Source organism: Panthera pardus, unplaced genomic scaffold (assembly GCF_024362965.1).
Source record: "Panthera pardus isolate Hobbes unplaced genomic scaffold, ASM2436296v1 HiC_scaffold_16, whole genome shotgun sequence".
Taxonomy (NCBI): Eukaryota; Metazoa; Chordata; class Mammalia; order Carnivora; family Felidae; genus Panthera; species Panthera pardus.
In genome coordinates, this window is record NW_026526721.1 from 59603750 (window position 1) to 59626458 (window position 22709).

At 41.3% G+C, this 22709-nt stretch overlaps 1 protein-coding gene and 1 long non-coding RNA gene across 4 annotated transcripts in view; one reads left to right on the plus strand and one right to left on the minus strand.

Annotated features, from left to right (window-relative positions):
• Positions 1-16898, minus strand: part of USF3 (upstream transcription factor family member 3) — a 58287-nt gene extending 41389 nt beyond the window's left edge. For all 3 annotated transcript variants that reach the window (XM_053903351.1, XM_053903350.1, XM_053903349.1), the window contains exon 1: positions 16619-16898. The gene's annotated coding sequence lies outside the window, so the exon portion shown is untranslated. The remainder of the gene's footprint in view (positions 1-16618) is intronic.
• A 3241-nt stretch (positions 16899-20139) lies between these two features.
• LOC109266405 (uncharacterized) lies at positions 20140-21423 on the plus strand. The gene is made up of 2 exons (XR_002079705.2): positions 20140-20224; positions 20475-21423. It is a non-coding gene; the product is annotated as an uncharacterized LOC109266405 (long non-coding RNA).
• Positions 21424-22709: the final 1286 nt, after the last annotated feature.

Genomic DNA, 22709 nt, shown 5'->3' on the forward strand with positions numbered 1-22709 from the left:
CACACAACAGAGTGTAAGTGGGGGAGGGACAGAGAGAGGGAGACACAGAACACAGAATCCAAAGCAGACTCAGGCTCTGAGCTGTCAACACAGAGCCTGACACAGGGCTTGAATCCACAAGCCGTGAGATCATGACCTGAGCTGAAGTCAGACAGTTAATCTACTGAGCCACCCAGGTGCCCCTGGTATCCTTTTTTAAAAACATTTATTTATTTATTTTGAGAAAGAAGCATGAGCAGGGGAGGGGCAGAGAGAGAGGGAGAGAGAACCCCAAGCAGGCTCCTCACAGTCAGCATGGAGTCTGATACCGGGCTCAAACTCACGAACTGTGAGATCATGACCTGATCAGAAATCAAGAGTCAGATGCTTAACCGACTGATCCACCCAGGCACCCCTGCCTGGTGTCCTTATAAGAAAATGAGATTAAAACACAGACCACACAGACATGAGAACTACCACATGAGGATACCACAAGAAGGCAACTATCGACAAGCCAAGATGAGAGGCCTCAGAAGAAATCAAACCTGCTGACACCTTGGGCACTTGGGTGGCTCAGTCGGTTAAGTGTCTGACTTCAGCTCAGGTCATGATCTCATGGTTGGTGAGTCTGAGCCCCGCATTGGGCTCTGTGCTGACAGCTTAGAGCCTGGAGCCTGCTTCAGATTCTATGTCTCCCTCTCTGCCCCTCCCCGCTCATGCTCTGTCTCTGTTTCAAAAATAAAATAAAAACATTTTTTAAAAAATGAAAAAAAAGGGGCACCTGGGTGGCTCAGTTGGTTGAGCTTCCGACTTCGGCTCAGGTCATGATCTCATGGTCTGTGAATTCTAGCCCCGCGTCGGGCTCTGTGCTGACAGCTCAGAGCCTGGACCCTGCTCTAGATTCTGTGTCTCCCTCTCTCTCTGACCCTCTGCCATTCATGCTCTGTCTCTCTCTGTCTCAAAAATAAATAAACATTAAAAAAAAAAATTTTTTTTAAAAACCTGCTGACACCTTGATCTTGGACTTCTAGACTCCAGAACTGTAAGAAAATAAACATTTCTTATTTAAACCACCAAGTCTGTGGTATTTTATGGCAGCACTAGCAAACTATACATATGTACACACACATGCGCACATATGTATATATGTACATGTAAATATGCATATGTATAAATGTACATATGTGTATACTTATATAAGTATATATTTTTTTTAACTTAAAAAATTACAAACATATATAATACCTATCCTTTGGGATGGGGAGGAGAACATAAATGTGTATGTTGACAAATGCACAGAATTTCTCTGGAAGGATCGCCTTTGAAGAGGGGAATGGGGAAAAGGGTACAAGAAATACTTACTGTATATCCTCATACAGAATTTTAATCTTTTGCTACCTGAATGCATTTTTTCTTCTACAATATGAATTGCTTTTCAGTCTTCCTAATAAATGTATTTAAGACTATAATATTTCCTCAAGGACAGCCCATAGATTTTAATATGTGGTATTTTCAATAGTCATTGATTCCTAAATAATATGTAGTTTCAGTTAAATTTTAAATTATGTCTTAAATTACTATACTGAGGGGTCCCTGGGTGGCTCAGTCAGTTAAGCATCAGACTCCTGATTTCAGTTCAGGTCATGACCCCAGGGTCGTGGGATCAAAGCCCCACATTGGGTTCGGGGCTGAACATGGAGGCTGCTTAAGATTCTCTTTTTCTCTCTGCCCCTCTCTCCCACTCATGTGCTCTAAAATTAAATTTAAAAAAATAAAAAATAAATACTATACTGAAAACCAAGAAAGTAAATATTATCTGTAACTACATCCCTTTTTCGGGGGGAGAAAAATTAGAGTACCCACTATCACATATTCAGTTTTATTCTCCCCTAGTTGGGAATCAATTTGACACCAATTTTCTTTATCTTTCTACAGAGTTATTACATACACATATATAATATAATATATATAATATATATACATATTATATACACATTATAATATACATACATGTATACATATATATGTATACATACATATACATATATACATATAAATACATATAATATACACATTATAACATAATATGTATATAATATTATATATAATATATATAATGTATATTTATATTATCATATGCACATAAATTTTTTATAAAAATGAATGAAATCATGCTGTCACCCTGAAACATGCTTTCTTTTTACCTAGAAATTCATTATGAACATCTTTCCAGGTAAGTACATATTAATTTACCTTATTCTTTTAATACCTACATAGTGTTATGCAGCATGGAGCCATAATTTATTTAGCTGTTCCCCATTGATCAATACTCATTTTTTCTCTTTCCCTTTTACTATTTTTGCTATTAAAAACAATCCTGAAAAAAAAGGCTGCAATCAACATCTCTTAAGCTTTTCTCATCCCAAAAGGCAAAAGATATCTTATTGCTTAACTTGCATCTCCTTGATAACTCATGAGGCTGAATACCCTTTCATATGTTATGAATCATTTATATTTCTTTTTCTGTGATTAGCTTTTCATTATCTTGACTTTTTCTTCCTTGTAATTTCAACTTTTATTTCCTCTGACTTGAGTGGAAACAAAAAACTTTCCAAGTAGTTATATTTCTTTTTTGGTTCCCATTTTGTTAATTTCTGTGTGTGTGTGTGTGTGTGTGTGTGTGTGTGTGTGTGTGCGTGTGCGTGCGTGCACGCACACGTGCTGTTTCCCTGCATTATGACTGGCAATAAATAGTATCTGATTTTTAGGGGAGCCTGGCTGGCTCAGTCGGTGAAGCATGCAACTCTTGATCTTCTTTGGGTTGTGAGTTTGAGCCCCACGTTGGATGTAGAGATTACTTAAATAAATAAAATTTGGGGCGGGGCGGGGGGGGGGGGAGGGTAGGGAGGCGGCGCCTGGCTGGTTCAGTCGGCTAGAAGTCTGACTTCAGCTCAGATCATGATCTCAGACCCAGCGTCAGGCTCTGTGCTAACAGTTCAGAGCCTGGAGCCTGCTTCAGATTCTGTCTGTCTCTCCCTGTCCCTCCTCAGCTCATGCACTCTCTCTCAAAAATAAATAAACATTTAAAAAAATGTTAAAAATAAAAATTTTTTGAAGTGTCAAATTTTTAGAATTTGAGATTTTTTATAGCCCTCTTACATGATATATTTTTATTAAGTGTTACATGAGTATTTGTCTTTTAAGTAATCTCTACACCCAACATGGGGTTCAAACTCACAACCCAGCAATCAAGAGCTGCACACTCTAACAAATGAGTCAGCCAGGTGTCACACCCCTCCTTTCAAAAAGTTTTTATTACCTTTTTTAATGTTTATTTATTTTTGAGAGAGAGAGTGCAAGTGGGCGAGGGACAGAGAGAAGGGAACAGAGGATCCGAAGCAGGCTCCATGCTGATGGCAGCAAGTCCAATGTGGAGTTCAAACTCATGAACCGTGATCATGTAACCTGAGCCAAAGTTGGATGCTCAACAGACGAAGCCACCCAGTCACCCCTCCCTACTTTTTTTAAATGAGTATTTAAGAAGAATATATTATTACCTACTTAGGTATAACATTATATAAGTATTTTTAAAAGAAAATGTTTGCTCTTTGAAATATATTCAACAATTGCCTGGGGCATGTACATGTGTATTTTATTTTTAAACTGTCTACATTATTTTGTTTTATATTTGTCTGACATAACACAAATCTGGAGATTTGGTTCTACACAATCTAAGAGCCTTAAAAAAAAAGAAAGAAAGAAAAGAAAAACAAGAGAGGATTTATTCCAGTCACATTTATTGTAAATATTGTCCCATGTGGTCATATTCTCTTCTCTCTCCTCCCACCTATGCTTTTTTACTTTTCCTTGCCTGATTTTTTTGTTTCTTATTTTCCTCAACACCTTTTTTCCTCTTTCATCCGTTCAATTTATGAATTTCCCTAGCAATTCTAAGAAACACACTACAGTGGACATTTGATATTTTCTCCTCTCCACTTCATGGAACTCCCTGATTTTTCACTTAGGTATGTACCCCTAAACCAGGCTTTGTGCTTCGGTGGCGGACCTTGGCGAGTCTCGGCAAATGACTTTTTTGGAGGCACAGTGACTGGTCTCAGATTGGTACAAATATAGCAAACTTCAGGACTTTTCCTTGACGGTATGGGTAGCTATCCTCTTTCCTTTTCCACTTTAAAGAGAATGCATAGAATTCCAAATATGGACATTACAGACATCATGCAAAAAAAGAAGCCAGTGTGAGGATGAAAGTGACACACAAAGAAATGCAAAGCTGAGAGAAAAGGAATTGCTTATTGATAACCTATCTTCATATTACAACTTAAATATATTTTCTTCTTCTTAAAAACAGTATCTAGGGCCGCCTGGGTGGCGCAGTCGGTTAAGCGTCCGACTTCAGCCAGGTCACGATCTCGCGGTCCGTGAGTTCGAGCCCCGCGTCAGGCTCTGGGCTGATGGCTCGGAGCCTGGAGCCTGTTTCCGATTCTGTGTCTCCCTCTCTCTCTGCCCCTCCCCCGTTCATGCTCTGTCTCTCTCTCTGTCCCAAAAATAAATTAAAAAACAAAACAAAAAAAAACAGTATCTATGGTCTCCTCCCCTCTCATTACAAAAGGTTTTTTTTAATGTTTAATTTTTTAATAAGAGAGAGAGAGCACACATGCAAGAGGGGGAGGGGAGAGAGAGAGAGGGGGACAGAGGATCTGAAGTGGGTTCTGTGCTGACAGCAGAGAGCCTGATGCAGGGCTCGAACTCACGGACTGTGAGATCATGATCTGAGCCACAGTCAGATGCTCAACTGACTGAGCCACCTTGGCGCCCCATTACAGAAGTTTTAAAATACTCTATTTCTTACCCACCAACTGCCCACTGCCCATCTCCCATGCCACACTTACTGAAATTGTGTAGAATTTTGGCTCCAGTGGTTAATTCTCCTCCTTGATTTATCCTGCATGTCCAACAGCTCATAATTTTCTTGTCTTTTTGTACCATATTTTTAAAATATTTTTATTTTTAAAATATATTTTCTTTATTTTGGGGAGAGTGCAAGCAGGGGAGGGGCAGAGAGAGAGGGACAGAAGATCCAAAGTGGACTCTGTGCTGACAGGCTGACAGCAGCGAGCCCCATGTGGGGCTCAAACTCATGAACCATGAGATCATGACCTGAGCCAAAGTTGACACTCAAGAGATTGAGCCCCCAGGTGCCCCATACCATATTTTAGAAGAATTCCTTGGTTTGATTATCTGGTTCATTAGTCATATATTACAACCATGTTGCTATTCAGCCTGCTGTTGAAGTTTGTATTTCAGAAAACATGTTTCTAATTTCCAAAAACTTTTTTGTTCTTTTTCATAGCACCCATTGCTATTTTATGGAAATCACATGCTCTCAAATTTTTTAGAATTTTTTTAAACAAAAATGTTATCTTTTGTCCATTACATTCAATTTGTTTTCTCAAAAATCAATTCCTCTTTTCGTTCGGCTTGATGTCACTCTTTCATCCTATTGGTTTCCTTAAATATTTAGTGAGAATTCGTTAAGTGAATTGGCAGATAAAGTTGGTTTCCCCAGCATAGTAGTTTTCAATTCTGGATGCACTGTAGAAATTATCCTTTTAAAGAAAGCTCCCTCGGTGATTTTAATGTGTTTTTACCACTAAGAAACAATGCTTTAATATATGTGAAAAATCACTCTTCTCCCTGCCATGAATGTGCATGCTAATCATAAAAGTTCTGGCTATCACAAGTATCATACATGGATGGAGGAGGTGAACAGCTAGGTGGGTGGCTTCTGAAGGAAGGAGCTCTACATTCACAGTGACAACTGGAAGTTCTCTAAAATATAGCCCTGATTCTCTCTCTGGTCCTAAAGCCCAGGATGGAGATGCCCTCAATTTATATAAATATGTTCTACTACTTTAGCCTGTGAGGAAAAACTGTAATTAGGTATTGTAATTGGTCCCGTCACAGCTGTTCTGAAGTCTGCTAATTAATTACCTTTGACCACTGCAATGGTCTGAATGTGTCCCCCCAAAATTCTTTTTTTTTTTTAATTTTTTTTTAACGTTTATTTATTTTTGAGACAGAGAGAGACAGAGCATGAACGGGGGAGGGTCAGAGAGAGGGAGACACAGAATCTGAAACAGGCTCCAGGCTCTGAGCTGTCAGCACATAGCCTGACGCGGGGCTCGAACTCACGGGCCGCGAGATCATGACCTGAGCTGAAGTCGGCCGCTCAACCGACTGAGCCACCCAGGCGCCCCAGCCCCCAAAATTCTTATGTTGAAATCCTAAATCCTAAGGTGACGGTATTAGGAGGTAGGACCTCTGGGAAATGATTAGGTCATGAGGGCAAAGCCTTGATGAATGGGATTAGTGCCCTTATAAAAGCTGTCCCAGAGAGCTTGCTTACCCCTTCCCCCACGTGAGGGGTTACAGCATGAAGTAGGTAGAACACAACCTGGAAGAATCCAACTATACTGGCACCATGATTTGGACTTCAGCCTCCAAAACTGTGAGAAATAAATTTCTGTTGTTTATAAGCCACCCAGTCTATATTTTGTTATAGCAGCTTGAATGGACTAAGACAACCAACCTCAAGCCCCTCCTACTTTGCAAAGTCTCTAAGCTTTGGGATTTTCCAGAATTGCAGTGGGAAAACTCACTTTCCTACTGTTTCCCCTTTAAGTCTGTAATGGGTTGCAATTTCTCCAAACTGTATAGTTTTGCCATCAACCTGATTCCATATGCTTTGCATTTTTCATAAATTCCTCAGTGTTTTTGATCTTTAGATGACACCCTTACCAGCTTTTCAATGTTAATAAAGATGTATATTTACTTTCCTATTTTTAATTCTGTTACTTAACTAGATTTTTTTCACTATACAAATAAAACATCCTTATATTAAATTACTTAGATCATACTGAAGTCATAAAAGATGTAGTCTTTCACACCAACTTTCCTCCTTAAATTTCCTGTTAACATGACTCCAGTAATTACTCCTATGTTACTATTTTTCCCTTTCCATACTCTAGTCTTTGGAAGTGGGTACTAAGTCTAACTCATACTCAGGGAGAGGGGAATTAATCTCCATCTCTTAGAGAAGGGAGTATCTAAATAAATTTTTTTTTAATTATTCTGCAAAGAAGATTTGTCTCTTCTCCAATTTATTTATTCAATAATTCATTTATATCAGTATTGCCTCAAACAAATATTTTACCCTTTGGGTTAAAATATAATGCTATAGTTATTTTATTGTTGAAATTATTCGAGCTTTGGCCACTGGGCACTCTTTTGGGCTTGTTCCTGTGTCCTTTTCACAAGCCCTCACCTCCCTCCCACCTCCATATGATGCTATATGATGCTTTGGGCTCCTCTTGTGATATACATTCTATTCATTCTCTTTCTCTGGAGAACCATAACATAGTAGGTAATAAGTATGTTGGTGGGGCACCTGGGTGGCTCAGTCAGTTAAACGTCTGACTTCAGCTCAGGTCATGATCTCATAGCTCATAGGTTCCAACCCCGCATCAGGCTCTGCACTGACAATGCGGAGTCTGCTTGGGATTCTCTCTCTCTCCCTTCTGTCTCTGCCCCTCTCCCACTCGCACTTTCTCTAAATAAATAAATAATTTTTTTTTTTTTTTTAAAGTATGTTGGTGAAGGAATGAATGACTGGTGCAGGGTGCAGGAATTTTTTTAGACCCCAAAAGTAATTCTGAAGCACAGCCAATATAATCACTAACACCCCATGTATCTGTCACCTCAAATTAATGAATGAATGGTATAGGAGAATGGCAATAGTCTTTGATATCAGACCTAGAATCAAAAAGCTGACATTTACTAGCTACTTGGTTTTAAAATAAGTATTCCCTGGGGTGCCTGGCTGGCTCAGTCAGTGAGTGTGTGACTCTTGATCTCAGAGTTGTAGGTTCGAGCCCCACACTGGGTGTAGAGATTACTTAAAAAAATAATAATAAGGGGCACCTGGGTGGCTCAGTCAGTTAAGTGTTAGATTCTTGACCTCAGCTCAGGTCTTGATCTCAGGGTCATGAGTTCAAACCCCATGTTGGGCTCTGCATTGAGGTAAAGCCTACTTAAAATAAAAATTTTTAAGTCAAAATAATAAAATCTGGGGTGTCTGGGTGGCTCAGTTGGTTAAGCATCTGGCTAGCATTCAGGTCATGATCTCTGGGTTCATGGGTTCGAGCCCCATGTCAGGCTCTCCACTGACAGTGCAGAGCCTGCTTCAGATCCTTTCTCTCCCTCTCTCTCTCTGCCCCTCCCTTGTTTATGCTCTCTCAAAAATAAACATTGTAAAAATAAAATAAAATAATCTTTTTTTTTTTTTTTTTTTTTTTTTTTTTTTAAGTCTGAGGGGTGCCTGCATGGTTCAGTCAGTTAAGCGTCCAACTCTTGGTTTCTGCTCAGGTCATGATCTCATGGTTTGTGAGATGGAGCCCTGCATCCAGCTCTGTGCTGGTTGGTATGGAGCCTGCTTGGGATTCTCTCTCTCCCCTTCTCTCTCTCTGCCCTTCCCCCATTCATGCTTTCCTTCTCTCTCTCAAAAGAAATAAACTTTAAAAAAAGTTCCTCCATTAAAAAATAAAATAGGTCATGATCTCACTGTCCATGGGATTGAGCCCCACGTCAGGCTCTGTGCTGACGGCATGGAGCCTGCTTGGGATTCTCTCTCTCCCCCTCTCTGCCTCTCTCCCACTTGCACATGCTTACGCACATGTGTACACACACACATGCTCTCTCTCTCTCAAAAATAAATAAATTTTCAAAACTTTAAAAACAGTAAAATAAAATAAGTATTCCTTGAAGTCTTGGCATCTTCACATTTAAAATTAAGAGACTATCACCAACCTCTGGGAGAACTGTTATGATTTTATATGATAATACCTTTAATGGATCACGCAATGTATCTGGTACATGGCAAGAGCTCAGTACATGATAGTTGCCTTTTTTCCATTTCCCCCCTAATTCACTGGGAAGACAGAGGTCATCCAGTAAGACTCCCTTCACTGCATCCTACATATATCATAACAGACTCTGCCCATGCATCCTTTCAGCCCTCCAGAACATCCCAATGATAACTCTTCCATCTATGGAGAAGGACTCTATATTTGATTCCTTTCTCTCTAGCACTTTATTTCCTCCTTAACCATTTTCTCTTTTGCTTCCAAAATCGGAACTTATTAAACAAAAATTTACTGCCTTTTCTATCATTCCATTTCTTTCCTACTATTCCTCTGAAGCTTCTCACTTTCCTGCATTGGTCAATCCCTCCTAAACCCATGGCAGCAGTCTTCTGATTGTCCCTGCCCACCAAAACTGCTTTCTTAGAGGTCTGGACTACTCTTCCCCACACCAGAGATCTTTTCTCTGCCTTCCCTCTTCTCTCTGCAGGATTGGAGGCTGCTGTTGTCTCCCTTTTCTCCCAATTTGTCTTCCTCTTCCCCAATTATGCATTTTCCTTCTCTAACATGAATCCTTGTCTCTCACTTTGACTTCCAAGGCTCAATGCTATTTGCTCTTCTATTTGCTTTCTCTCTACAAAGTTTCAAACTGTTTCCGTGTAAAAGGCATTATGTTTTGTTTTATTTGTTTATTTATTTCTTATAATAAAGCCAACTTTCAACACAGATCTTGTCCCAAACTTTTGGTTAGACAAGTTCTCTTCAGAATATTTCATTTCAAAACCAATTAACAGGTTTTTACAACATGTTGAATTGCCTTGCCTCTTAAGAGACCTACTTCCAATTTCTCCATTTTTATCACTGACATCAAAACTTTACCCAGGCTCTAAACCCAAAATTAATCTTCAAAATTTCTCCCCAAATCCTATCAATTCTTTTCACAATGTTCATCTCCTCCTGTTTATTCCTACAATCTCAGATTAGGCCCTGTTTTACATGTCTGGCTCTTTTCTTTTCTTTTCTTTTCTTTTCTTTTCAAGTAGGCTTCATGACCAACACAGGGCTTGAACTCACAACCTGAGATCAAGACCTGAGCTATGATTAAGAGTTGGACACTCAAGCAACTGAGCCACCCAGTTGCCCCACATGTATGTGTCTTAATAGTCTTTTCAGTTCCCAGTCTTTCCCCTCTTCTTCAAAGGTTTCATATGCCAGTGCCTCAGGAATCTTTCCAATTTACGGTACTCCTGCTTCAGAATCTACAGTACTATTTCCCAGTATCAAATCCAAACTCTTGGGTCCTAGCTTTCATGGCTCTACCTAACACCATCTTTTCACTGGCCAGTCTCACTTATCCACTTTCCACTTAATACAATACACATAGGAGAAGGGGTATCAAGCTAATCATGTCATCTACCCTTCTCTCCAATACAGACAGGTTCTTCCCTATGCTCTTTATCAGCTAGTTCATATTTTGCTAAATCTATGCTGTTTGCCTATTGAAGTGACCTTTCCACTTTGCTCTGCTTATTCAAATACTATTAACCTTTTAAAGCAATTCTGTCCTCCTCTCTAAAATCTTCCCTAATATTTCTAGCTAACACTAAACTCTCTACGTTTGTTCTGGATTCTATCATTCTCACTTCTTAGTAATCTTATTAGGTAATATCTCTTCTCGCTCGTATATTATTAATCTCTCCTCCTCTGTTAGTGCTTTTCCACTTAAATATATCCTTATTCAATTTTTCTTTTCATTTAAGAGGCAAAAAAAAATTTTTTTTTTTTTTTCTGATCTTGTAACTCCTTCCCTGTGGTCTCATTCTTTCTTCCTCCCAACCATCAGGCTTCTTCAACAGTAGTTTATACTCACCGTCCCTTCTTCCTCACTTCTCATCCACTCTTCACCATTATCTGGGTTTTATTCATAACTGCTTGCAAAAGATCTCCACACTATCAAATCCAATGAACACTGTAGGAAATATCTGTTGTTTTTTAGCTTTCTGGCAATAATAGCTTACTTTTCCTTTGGAGAGCTTCTCTGCCTGATTTCTGAGGTCTGATAGGACCATCAAACATGGGCTTATCTCTGAGGTGTGGGCACAGGGCTGACCTATAAGACCACACAAGGAAGAAAGGCCGCTGGGGCTCAGTTAGCCCTATGGGCCCAGGGGATCCTGGAAGATGCTGTACCCAGGCCTTTCTATGGCTTGATTATTCTGCCTTCCTTCACTTCTGTGAGCTTAGCCAATATCTACCCATAAATCTATCCATAAAGTTTCTGCTTAAGTTAGCCAAAGGCAATTTCTATTGCTCATTACCAAAGAGAAATCAGAGTAGAGGTAGAAGTGGTATGTCTCATGGTTACACCACAAATTTCTCTTTGTCCCCTTCCCTGTGGCTTCTGCTGTTTAAGAAATTATATGGGGCGCCTGGGTGGCGCAGTCGGTTAAGCGTCCGACTTCAGCCAGGTCACGATCTCGCGGTCCGTGAGTTCGAGCCCCGCGTCAGGCTCTGGGCTGATGGCTCGGAGCCTGGAGCCTGTTTCCGATTCTGTGTCTCCCTCTCTCTCTGCCCCTCCCCCGTTCATGCTCTGTCTCTCTCTGTCCCAAAAATAAATAAAAAACGTTGAAAAAAAAAATTTAAAGAAATTACAGTAGCTAAGGCAAAGATGCTTTCACCAGGGGACACAATAATGGCTTCATTAACTGTGAGGCAAGGCTATCTGGGGCTCCACACACAGCCAGGCAATAGTTAAAAGGGGAGGTACAGGAGCATAGATGGAAACCAGAGAATCCTGGGGCACCTCTCTGTATTAACACTAAGAGTGAAGTTACCACTAGATTACTGCTACCCTACACAGACAAGACCTGCAAGGGTCTTTTATTCCTACCAGTAATAAAAGTTTGCAAACCACGTATCTGACTCCAAAGTCCACGTTCTTTAACATACCAGTTTCTACTGATACCAATCTACTTGCAGCTCCTTACTCAAGAAGCGATCCCTCTCATTTCCATGCTTTTGTACCTGTTAGTTCGTCTGGAATGTTCATATCAATCTTCCAACTGAAAATTCCTAACTTCTCCTCTTTGAAACTTTCTCTGATGCCTACAGGTTAGTCCCAAACATCCTGACATAATACTTCACAATATCTTAACATGAAATACACTTTATATGCTTCCCGGTTTTCCTCACTAGCCTGTAAGGCTTCTAAATGGTAGAAACCACATCTTTCATATTTGTATCCTCAACAATTAGTACTCAGTATATGGGAGTAATAAATTCTACTGAAAGAATATCTGGTCTTTCTTAATTTTCCATAGTATTAATCATTGCATCTTAGATTTGGGGTATTTATGTTTAAATCTGCATCTAATGTACCATGTTCAGTCCCTTAATTATTTGAAACAGTGTTCCTCAATCCTTCCAATAAGTCTAAAAACTTAAGAGCTGAGTCCCCACTTTTTACTATTTCTGTATTCTCTTTAGCACCTATGAGTATTAGGCACATGGTAAGCACTCAATAAATACTTGATGAACTGAATTTAAAACACAGTATTAGCACATTAATAGGAGCAACTTATCATGCTCTACTGATCTAATTAAAAGATCTGGCCTTCTGAAGTAGTGCAATTGTACTCATATGGAAAATTTAATGAGAAAAAGAAAAATTATCCAACTGGACAGTTAAAAGCTTTTCTCTTAGTGAGAGTTCTGCAAATATTTTCTGGATAACAAGAGTGAACCTCTAGAGCTCAGAGTAAAAGACTCAAGGTATACATCCCCATGCATATTGGAAGGAAGATTACATGTTTAAGGGATCTGCCACAACCATAATTACTTAAATTCCACTAATCCTTACCAAATCCATAACAGAAGTCATAAAAATATTTAATAGCAAATCAACCCATGTCAAATCAACCTATGCTAAAGATGTATAAGGCTATCTCTGCATAATATATAACATGGCAGTCACTTACTCAGCAAACATTTATTTAGTCCCTACTAATGACAAGTGCTATGTTGGGTCCTAAAATTACAAAGATGGGGGTACCTGGCTGGCTCAGTTGGTAGAGCAGGTGACTCTTGATCTTGGAGTTGTAAATTCAAGCCCAATGTTGGGTATAGAGATTACTTAAAAATAAAATCTTTAGGGGTGTCTGGGTAGCTCAGTTGGTTGAGTTCAGACTCTTGGTTTCAGCTCAGGTCATGATCTCACAAACCATGAGATTGAGCAGCATGCAGCCTGCTTGGGATTCTCTTTCTCTCTCTCTCTCTCTCTGCCCCTCCCCTGCTCGCACCTGTGTGCACTCTCTCTCTCTCAAAATAAATAAAACTTAAAATAAAATCTTTAAAAAATAAAAAAATTAAAAATTACAAGGACAAAGAGAACACACTTCCCATGTTTGGGGGGTTCTAACTTTGCCATGCTGCAATGATATTAAGAATACAACATGAGACATGCCTCATTGAGTTGCTCAACATGGAGGCTCTAGAGAGCAGTCTGATAGAAAAGGTAGATAAACACATACTATGGCAACATAACCAGCATTATCCCAGAAATAAGTACAAGATGTTATGGGGCCACAGAGGAGAAAATAACCAACCTACTGAAGACAACAGGAAAAGATATGGAAGACACTGACATCCATACGTGAATTCAATGCAAGTTAAGGTGAGAGAAAGCTACCACAACACAAACATCTGGGACAGAATCAAACCTGAAACTAGGGTTGCAAGCAGTGTCAGAAGGATTCCAAAGCAAACCAATCCAAGTCTTAGCAAATCACTGTAGAAGAGCCAAAAAGTAAAGTACTCCTTGCTGTTAAGCTTGAGAGTAATAAAACACATATACAATTAAACCACCATATGGTATAAACATAAAGGGAGTCTTGGGGCGCCTGGGTGGCTCAGTCGGTTAAGCGTCCGACTTCAGCTCAGGTCATGATCTCGTGGTCCGTGAGTTCGAAACCCCGCGTCGGGCTCTGAGCTGATGGCTCTCAGCTCAGAGCCCGGAGCCTGCTTCTGATTCTGTGTCTCCCTCTCTCTCTGCCCCTCCCCCGTTCATGCTCTGTCTCTCTCTGTCTCAAAAATAAATAAACGTTAAAAAAAAAAAATTAAACACAAAGGGAGTGTTTTTAACAATATGTGGCATAAAAGTTCAAAGGGAACAAATAGCTAAGAGTTAGAGCTGTTAGGAAAACCCTTATAAAAGTAGAGTTAGAACTATTGTCGGTGGGGAGGAGCACAAGGAGGACTGCCCACGTGCTAAGAATGACCAATGTCATTAACAAAAGCAAGAGATCTGAACTACAGAGTTGCGGGACCATGAGGAGGTCCAAAGGTTTGGAAGCACTGGGTAAAAACTGGACACATGAGTGAAGGCCTGATTCAGCAGAGCCAGGAACACAAACCTAGCAGCTTGGACATTGTTCTAGACTCAGTAGTTGTCAACCATGACTGCTAAATAGAAACACCTGGGGAAATTTAAAAACTATGTTTTTGGCTAGGGCTCACCCCATATCAAAAGTACCTGGGTGGCTTAGTCAGTTAAGTGTCCAACTTTGGCTTAGGTCATGATTTCTCAGTCTGAGTTCGAGCCCCACATCAGGCTCTGTATTGACAGCGTGAAGCCTGGAGCCTGCTTCAGATTCTGCTCTACGTTCCCCTTCCCCCGCTCACACTCTATGTGTGTGTCTCTCTCTCAAAAATAAACATTAAAAAATAAAAAAAAGGAGCGTCTGGGGGGGTTCAGTCGGTTAAGCATCGGACTTTGGCTTGGGTCATGATCTTGTGGTTTGTAAGTTCGAACCCCGTGTTGAGCTCTGTGCTAGCAGCTCCGAGCCGGGAGCCTGCTTCAGATTCTGTGTCTCCTTCTCTGTCTGCCCCTCCCCCACTGGTGCTCTGTCTCTCTCTATCAAAAATAAATAAATGCAAAAAAAAAATATTTTTTTTTATAAAAAATAAATAAATAAATAAATAAGTATGAGAATCTTTGGAGGGAGTGGCATGGACATGATAATGTAAAAGCATACAAGGTGATTCTACTCTACAGTCCAGATTCAGAACGACTGGACTTGAGGCTAGAAAAGTAAAAGATGACAGGTATGGTTAAGACCTAAGCTTGAATTCAGTCTCTGTTTATAAGTAACAATTCTGAGCTGATTACCTGTTGAAGTTTATCTTCTAACCTTGAACATTGTTTCCTTAGTGTTTCTTTTCCCTTGTTGACAATGTAACCCATCAATTTCTCTTACATGACTGGTTCACATTTCCATGATGTCCTATAGACAACTAACTGAGAAAATAAATATTTCAATCCTATGCTGCCCTTATATCCCTGCAATGAAGTGCTTTCATATTAAGGAATGTTCTAGGCTGCAATCATGTTTGGATTTTACAAAACTCCTCTTTTAAATATAGATAGAATATAATACCTACATATACAAGAGCCATGTTACTTAGACTAGATCAAAATGTGAGATTAAGCATTCATTCTTATAGTACCTGGAGACATTATACTATTTCTGGTTACAGACATGCAATGATTACAAAGTACTTTGCTTCAGAATCCTTTACAAATAAAGGGAAACAACAAATGTATCCCATACAGTAACTCTGTGCTACATTGAACAAGTGTCCTATGTGAGAGGTAAAAATCAATAAGATGATTAGAGAGTAGGGCAGCCTGTTGATCCTTCAAAAAGCAGGCTGGTTTGTTTGCTCACTTGTTTTTAAAGAAAAAGCAAAGGTACCGATAAGCTTCAGGTTCCATGTTACTCACCAAAGTGTTTATTCAAGAAATCTGTACTTTGTCTATAGGTAAGCAACCTTCTTCTTGATGCAAACTTAAGTTAGCCACAACTGTCTTATTTTTGGTAGTGTTAGGTCAGTATACCTACTTAATGTTATGAGAACGTAAATTGGAAGCTCTTAGCTGGGATTACACACACACACAGGTTTGTGTAGTCTCTTATTTCCAGACAAAGTTAATAAACTCGTACGGCCATATCCCAACGTAACCGTGGGGCGGGGAGAGGACAGTGAGTATTGGAAAATCCAATGATCAAAATGTGAAACATGAAAAAGAGTCCAGAAATATTTCTTCAGAAATATGGAGCCAGATTTCAAGAGTTGGCCATATGCTTGTGTGCCGATCCTATTAAGAAAGGAAAAGAAAGGCTTCTGAAATGAAAACGCAAGCCTAACTCTCTGACTGTAGGGGTGAGACTTAACAAGCAAGTCTCATGAGTCGGACCAGTGGGTCCGAAGAAATTCAGAGAGCAAGGAATAAAGTGGGGATGAAGGAGACAGGAAAAGGTGAAGGAGGCAGGCAAAGGCCATCCGGTGTGAACCTTGATGCCCGGCTCTTTATGCACCTAGGGCAGCGTGGAGCCTCTCTCGCCCCGCGCGCATCTGGGAGCCGGGCCGCAGCGCTAGTTCCCCACCGGCCCGGCACCAGGGGGCGCGGGGCGCCGGAGACCGGGGAGAAGAGGGGTAGGTGCACCGCCCACGCTCGCACCCCACCGGGCTCCGCACTCAGGGGTCCCCAGGAAGGAGACACACTCCGAGCAGCCCTAGTCTCCGGGACCGGGAGGGGGTGGGTGGAGCAGAGCCCGGAGCCGCCCCCCGGAGCCGCCCCCGCAGCCCCGGCCCCCGCCCCCCGCCCCGGCTGTCAGCGGCCCCCTCCCGCAGTCACTCACCCACTGGCTGCGCGGTCTCGGCCGCGGCGGCAGCGGCGGCGGCGACCCCCGCCTGGGTCATGATCCCAGGCGGGTACGGCAGGGGTGTCCGACCGCCCGGGCGAATCTCTCCGTCCGCGGCCGCCGCCTGCTCCTCTGGGGCTGGGGGAGCGCGGGCCCAGGCCCTCCTCTCCCCCCGCCCCCGCCGCCTCTTCTTGCGGCCACCGCCGCCGCAGCGAGCCCGAGCCCTCAAGGCCGGAGACCCGGCGGCAGCGCGGCCTCAACTTTCCCAGCCCCCCTCCCCCCGCCCCTCCCCGCCCCTCCCGCGGCCGCCGCTCCGCAAGCGAACAGCCTACCCTAGGTGCTCCGCGCTCCCGCCCCTGCCACTCAGCCCACCAACCCGGCCCCGGGGAGGTTGCCGCGGTGGCCAATCAGAACCTGGGACGCCGCTGCGCTAGGCTAGAGGGCGGGAGGAGTTGGAGGGAAAACCGAAGACTGAACGGGCCTCGGGCGGCCCAATGAGGAGGGCCGGGGGGCGGAGGTGTGCAAGTTGGGTTGAAGGAACAGGAAATATTCTTAAAGGTAGAGTGATGGGCAGCAAGGAAAGCCAGTAGGTGAATGGGAGAGAGGTGGGCCTGGTTCCTTAAAGGGGACGACTTGAGAACCTAGAAAACGAGGTATTTTTAAGAAACTTCTTTATATCTTGTTCTCTGTGCTGCTTGTCACGTCTTTCAATAGTTTGGAAGTGAAAAAACTAAAAAGGAAGAGGGTGTGGAAGTCTTCCAAGAACGATTAGAGAGCTCCTCTTAGCCTAGAGGGTAGGAAGGGAAATGATCCCTCCGTCACGAGAAGTGGGGAAGAGAATCCAGACGTCTCACACTGCCCTTTCCCTGGAAGATCATTGCCAACCTGACGCTGCTCGAATTTGTAGGTTGCGGTCATCTGTTATACTGCGTTTACAACAAAGCATGGATTCCTCTGAACTGGAGATGACCGTGTTCAGAAATGTTCTGGCGGCCTCCCAGCTGGGGGAAAACAGTATGGGGCATTGGGGGATGGATTTTGGAACCTCAAGCTTGAGTTCCTAGAGACCTAGATTTGAGGGGTGTAGAGCCGCGGGTCATGAATGGAGACCTGCGGGTCCCCTAACTGCAAAATGGGCTTGGAGCCCTGGAACCGTGGTCATAACTCCCTTTTCCTCCTTTCGCTTCATATTTCACAACTCTTCCTCTCCGGAAACAGGTGTCCTCCACCTAGTGGTGGTGAAAAATTCCCAAGCGCTTCCACAACCAGGTTTGGAAATGTCCCAGATTATAGACGCCCGTGGGCCAGACCAGGTAACTTCCAGGAGATGCACACAGGGCAAGGCATAGTGGGAATTACTGAAGCCTGTGCACAGAAGACGCTGCCCTTGTATTGAGAAAAAGTGTGAAGTTAAACAGTAACTCCATGGTAATGTTTAAAAGGTGTGATGAAACAGAAAGCCTTTCACGTTGCCTATAAACTGTGGCACTACAAACAGACTGGGTATTTTCTTCAACTCGTCCACCTAGGCGTATGAAGTTCTGATTAGCCTCTGGATGGACTTAGCACACTGAAATCAAAGCTGCAGATGAGGAAGACTCTACAATACAGAACCTAATGGCAATGCTAATGGCACCTCCATGAAATTGTATAGTATTAATAAGTCCAGATGTAGGAAATCATTTCCATTATGATCAGAGTATAAAGTATTCTTGTTAAGAAACTATTCTGGCTAGGGGCGCCTGGATGGCTCAGTTGGTGGAGCATCTGACTCTTGGTCTCCGGGTGGTAAGTTCCAGCACTACATTAGGCATGGAGTCTACTTAAGAAAAAAAAAGAAACTATTCTGGTTAATAAATATCATATCTAGGGTGTGTATTATTTTCTAAACAACTACAATTTATCAAGTATAAAATAACACAGTTTGGATAGTTCAGAAAACAGAATTTAAGAGTTTCTTTGGACCACTGTTTAAAATAACACATTAATACCTTTCTAACATAATTGAGAAGTATCAAATAAGAGAAATTTCTGTTTGACCAAAGATTTGAATGTTAGCTTTTTAATTTCATCCTCATTCCTGACTGAAGCTGAAATTCTAATCATAGATCTTTCTATCGGCTTTGTGCATTCAACACTGGTTTACTACACTGGATATGAGAGGAATACATCAAATAATAGCACCAGTCCAATTTTCAGGCTAGCTGGCATGTGTTTGCAGTTCATAAACTAGTGATGAAATATGGTGGCCAAGTGAAACTGGTCTTCCTGCCTCCAGGCCTAGTCCATTTTTCACACAGCCTGGGTGAATCTGGTTTTCACTCACATACTTAAGACCGTTCGGTGGCTCTGAAAGACTATTTGCATGACATACAAGCCCCTCGCTGGCATCTTCAATTTCATTTTCTAACATCTCTTTTTCTCTATTGGTGGGGATGTAGGAGTAGGAATGGAGGGCGCTGACAGCCAGGCCTGAGTTCATGGTCTGCCCCGGGGTGGAGGGGAGGCTCCACCTATCCCCTTCAAGTCCCGAGGTAGGGGCTGTGCGATGTGCCTCTTTCCTGGGAATGAGTACAGGGCCCGGTGGGGTGTAAACGTGGGCAGTGTGCTTGTCCTCTTGTCCCAGACCTCTGGGCGCCCCACGCCCCCTCGTGCCAGGTGCATGGGGTCTCCCACGGTGCCGTGATCCCTGATCTATGCGCTGGGCAAGAGAAGCTTCAAGCTGGTGTTTTCTTTTTAGAAGGTTTCAGCAATAAATGGCAGAGATGCAAGCGAATCTCTTGAAATCTACTTCGGTATTTCTCGTGGAAACTACCCAATTATTTTCCAGAGTGGTTGCAAGATTTCATATTTTCAACAGCTATATATGCAGATTCCAGAGATTCCACATCATCTCCAACCCTTGATATTGTCAGTCTTTTTAATTCTAGGCATTATAGTGGGTGAGATGTGGTTTCTCTTGATTTTAATTTGCATTTCTCTAATTACTAGTGATGTTGAGAATATTTTTGCATGTTTATTGGCCAGTTGCATCTATGGTAAAGTGTGCAGATCTTTAGCCCACTTTTAAATCAGTATGTTCTGGATAAAAGTCCCTTCTCAGATATGTGTTGTGTAAATATCTTCACCAGTCTGTGACTTTACAAATTAAAAACAAAATAGCTTGAGGCATGTGGATGGCTTAGTCAGTCAAGCACCTGACTCTTGATTTCAATTGATGATCTTATAGGTTGGTGAGTTCCAGCCCCTGGAATTTATTTTTATGTTAAAAATAAATAAATACATAAATAAAATGTACAACATAAGTCTGATGTATGTAAACACCTTTGCAAACATCTCCACAATCAAAAACAATGCCCTCAAATTTCCTCATGCTCCTTAATCCCTTCCTCTCGCCCTCATCTGTTCTCAGGCAACCATTAAACTGCTTTTTGTTGCTATAATTCACTTTGATTTTCTAGAATTTTATGTGAATGGAAGCATTCAGTGTATACTCTTTTTTGTCTGTCTTCTTTCATTCAGCATACCTCTTCTTGTTTTTTGTTTTTTTGTTTTTTTTTTTGAGATTCATCCACTTTGTTGTGTGCATCAATAATTTATTAGGTTTTGGGGCGCCTGGGTGGCGCAGTCGGTTAAGCGTCCGACTTCAGCCAGGTCACGATCTTGCGGTCCGTGAGTTCGAGCCCCGCGTCAGGCTCTGGGCTGATGGCTCGGAGCCTGGAGCCTGTTTCCGATTCTGTGTCTCCCTCTCTCTCTGCCCCTCCCCTGTTCATGCTCTCTCTCTCTGTCCCAAAAATAAATAAAAAACGTTGAAAAAAAAATTAAAAAAAAAATAATAATAATAATTTATTAGGTTTTGTTGCTAAGCAGTATTCCATTGTATGGATATGTTGTATATACTCAAGTTGGAAAGCAGTTGGACTGTTTGCAGTTTTTGACTATTAACAAATAAAGAGGCTAGAACATTTGTGCGCAAATCTTTTTAGGGACATTTGCTTTCATTTTCCTTGGCTAATACTTGGGTAAATATCCAGTGGAATGGCTGAGTCAGATGGTAAGTTATCTTTAAAAAAAAAAAAAACCTGCCAAACTTAGTCATAAAAAAATGAAATCTTGGTATTTGCAACAACATGGACTTAGAGGGAATTATGCTAAGTAAAATAAGTCAGACAGAGAAAGACAAATGCCATATGATTTCATTTAAATGTGGAATCTAAAAAACAAATCAAGTGACACAACAGCAATAACAACAAAATCCAGTAACAGACTCAAAAATACAGAGAACAAACTGGTGGTTGCCACAGGGGTGGTAGGTGGGCAAAGGGGAGAAATAGGTGAAGGGGGATTAAAAGGTACAAACTTACAGTTATAAATAAGTCAAAGGGCTGTAAAGTACAGCATGGAGAATATAGTCAATAATATAGTAATAACTTTTTTTATGGTGACAGGTGGTATTACACTTATTGTGGTGGGCATTTCTTAATATATATAAACGTCAAATCACTATGTTGTTCACCTGAAACTACTATAATATTGTATGTTACCTATACTGCAATTAAAAGTAATTTTAAAATGTATACACACATAAATACTGCCAAACAGTTTTTCAAAGTTGTACCATTTTGTGTTCCCACCAGTAGAATATGCAGGTTTGAAATCTGAATCATACCATATCCTTGTCAACACTTAGTATGGTGATTCTTTTCAAATTTTAGTCATTCTGATAGGTGTGTAGTGGTATGTCATTGTGACTGTAATTTGCATTTCCCTAGCAACTAATATACTGAGCATCTTTTCATGTACTTACTAGCCATTCATGTATCTTTTGTGAACTGTAGTTCAAAATCTTTGGCCATTTTTATTGAGTTTTGTTACTTATTGAGTTTTCAAGGGTTGTTTTTTTTTTGAAGTCTTTTTTTTTTTTTTTTTCTTAAGTAATGTCTACAAGCCCATTGGGCTCAAACTCATGACCCTGAGATCAAGAGTCACATGCACTACTGACTGAGCCAGCCAGGTACCCCAAGAGTTTTAGGTTTATTTATTTATTTTGAGAAGGAGAGCATAAGCATGGGAGGGCAGAGAGAGAGGAGAGAGGGGATCCCAGGTAGGCTCTGTGCTGTCAGCACCAAGCCCTATGCAAAGCTCGATCCCACCACCCTGGGATTCTGACTTGAGCCGAAATCAAGAGTCAGTTGCTCAACTAATTGATCCACCCAGGTGCCCCTGGGATACATATTCTTTATTAGATATGTGATATGCAATATAACCTATATAAGCAGCTTATTGAGTTATAATTCACATACCATACAATATACCCATTGTGGCTGACATTCCATTATAGGGATATGGTACATTTTGTTTATTCATTCATCAGTTAATGGCCATTTGGGTTTCATCTACTCTTTGGCTACTATGAATAACACTGCTATAAACATTCATGTATAAGTTTTTGGGTAGACATATGTTTTCAGTTCCCTTAAGTATATACATAGGAATGGAATTGCTGAGTCATATGGTAACTCTATGTTTAACCTTTTGCAGAACTGCTACACTCGATTTCTTCACGTGTCCTGAGTGATTTGTGTCTTTCAAAAAATTTTGAAATGTCGTCTAAATTGTTGAATTTATTTTTGTTAACTTTTTAAAATGTTTATTCATTTTTGAAAGACAGAGACAGAGCACAAGCAGGGGTGGGGCAGAGGGCGTGGGGGTGGGGTGGGGACACAGAACCTGAAGCAGGCTCCAGGCTCTGAGCTGTCAGCACAGAGCCCGACACAGGGCTCAAACTCATGAACCAGGAGATGATGACCTGAGCCAAAGTCAGGTGCTCAACTGACTGAGCCACCCAGGCACCCCTAAATTGTTTATGAATAAAGTTGTTGGCAATATCCTTTTACTGTCAGTAAGTTCTGTAGTGATGTGGCTTTTCTTTCCATCTTGGTTTTCTATTTGTCCCATCTATTCTTCATTGTGTACAATTTTGTATCTTGCCTTCTTCCACTTTAATCATATTGTTTAAAAGCTACGTAATATTGACATACTTACCCTTATCATTCAGCATTTTGGTGGCTTCCACTTATTCATTGTG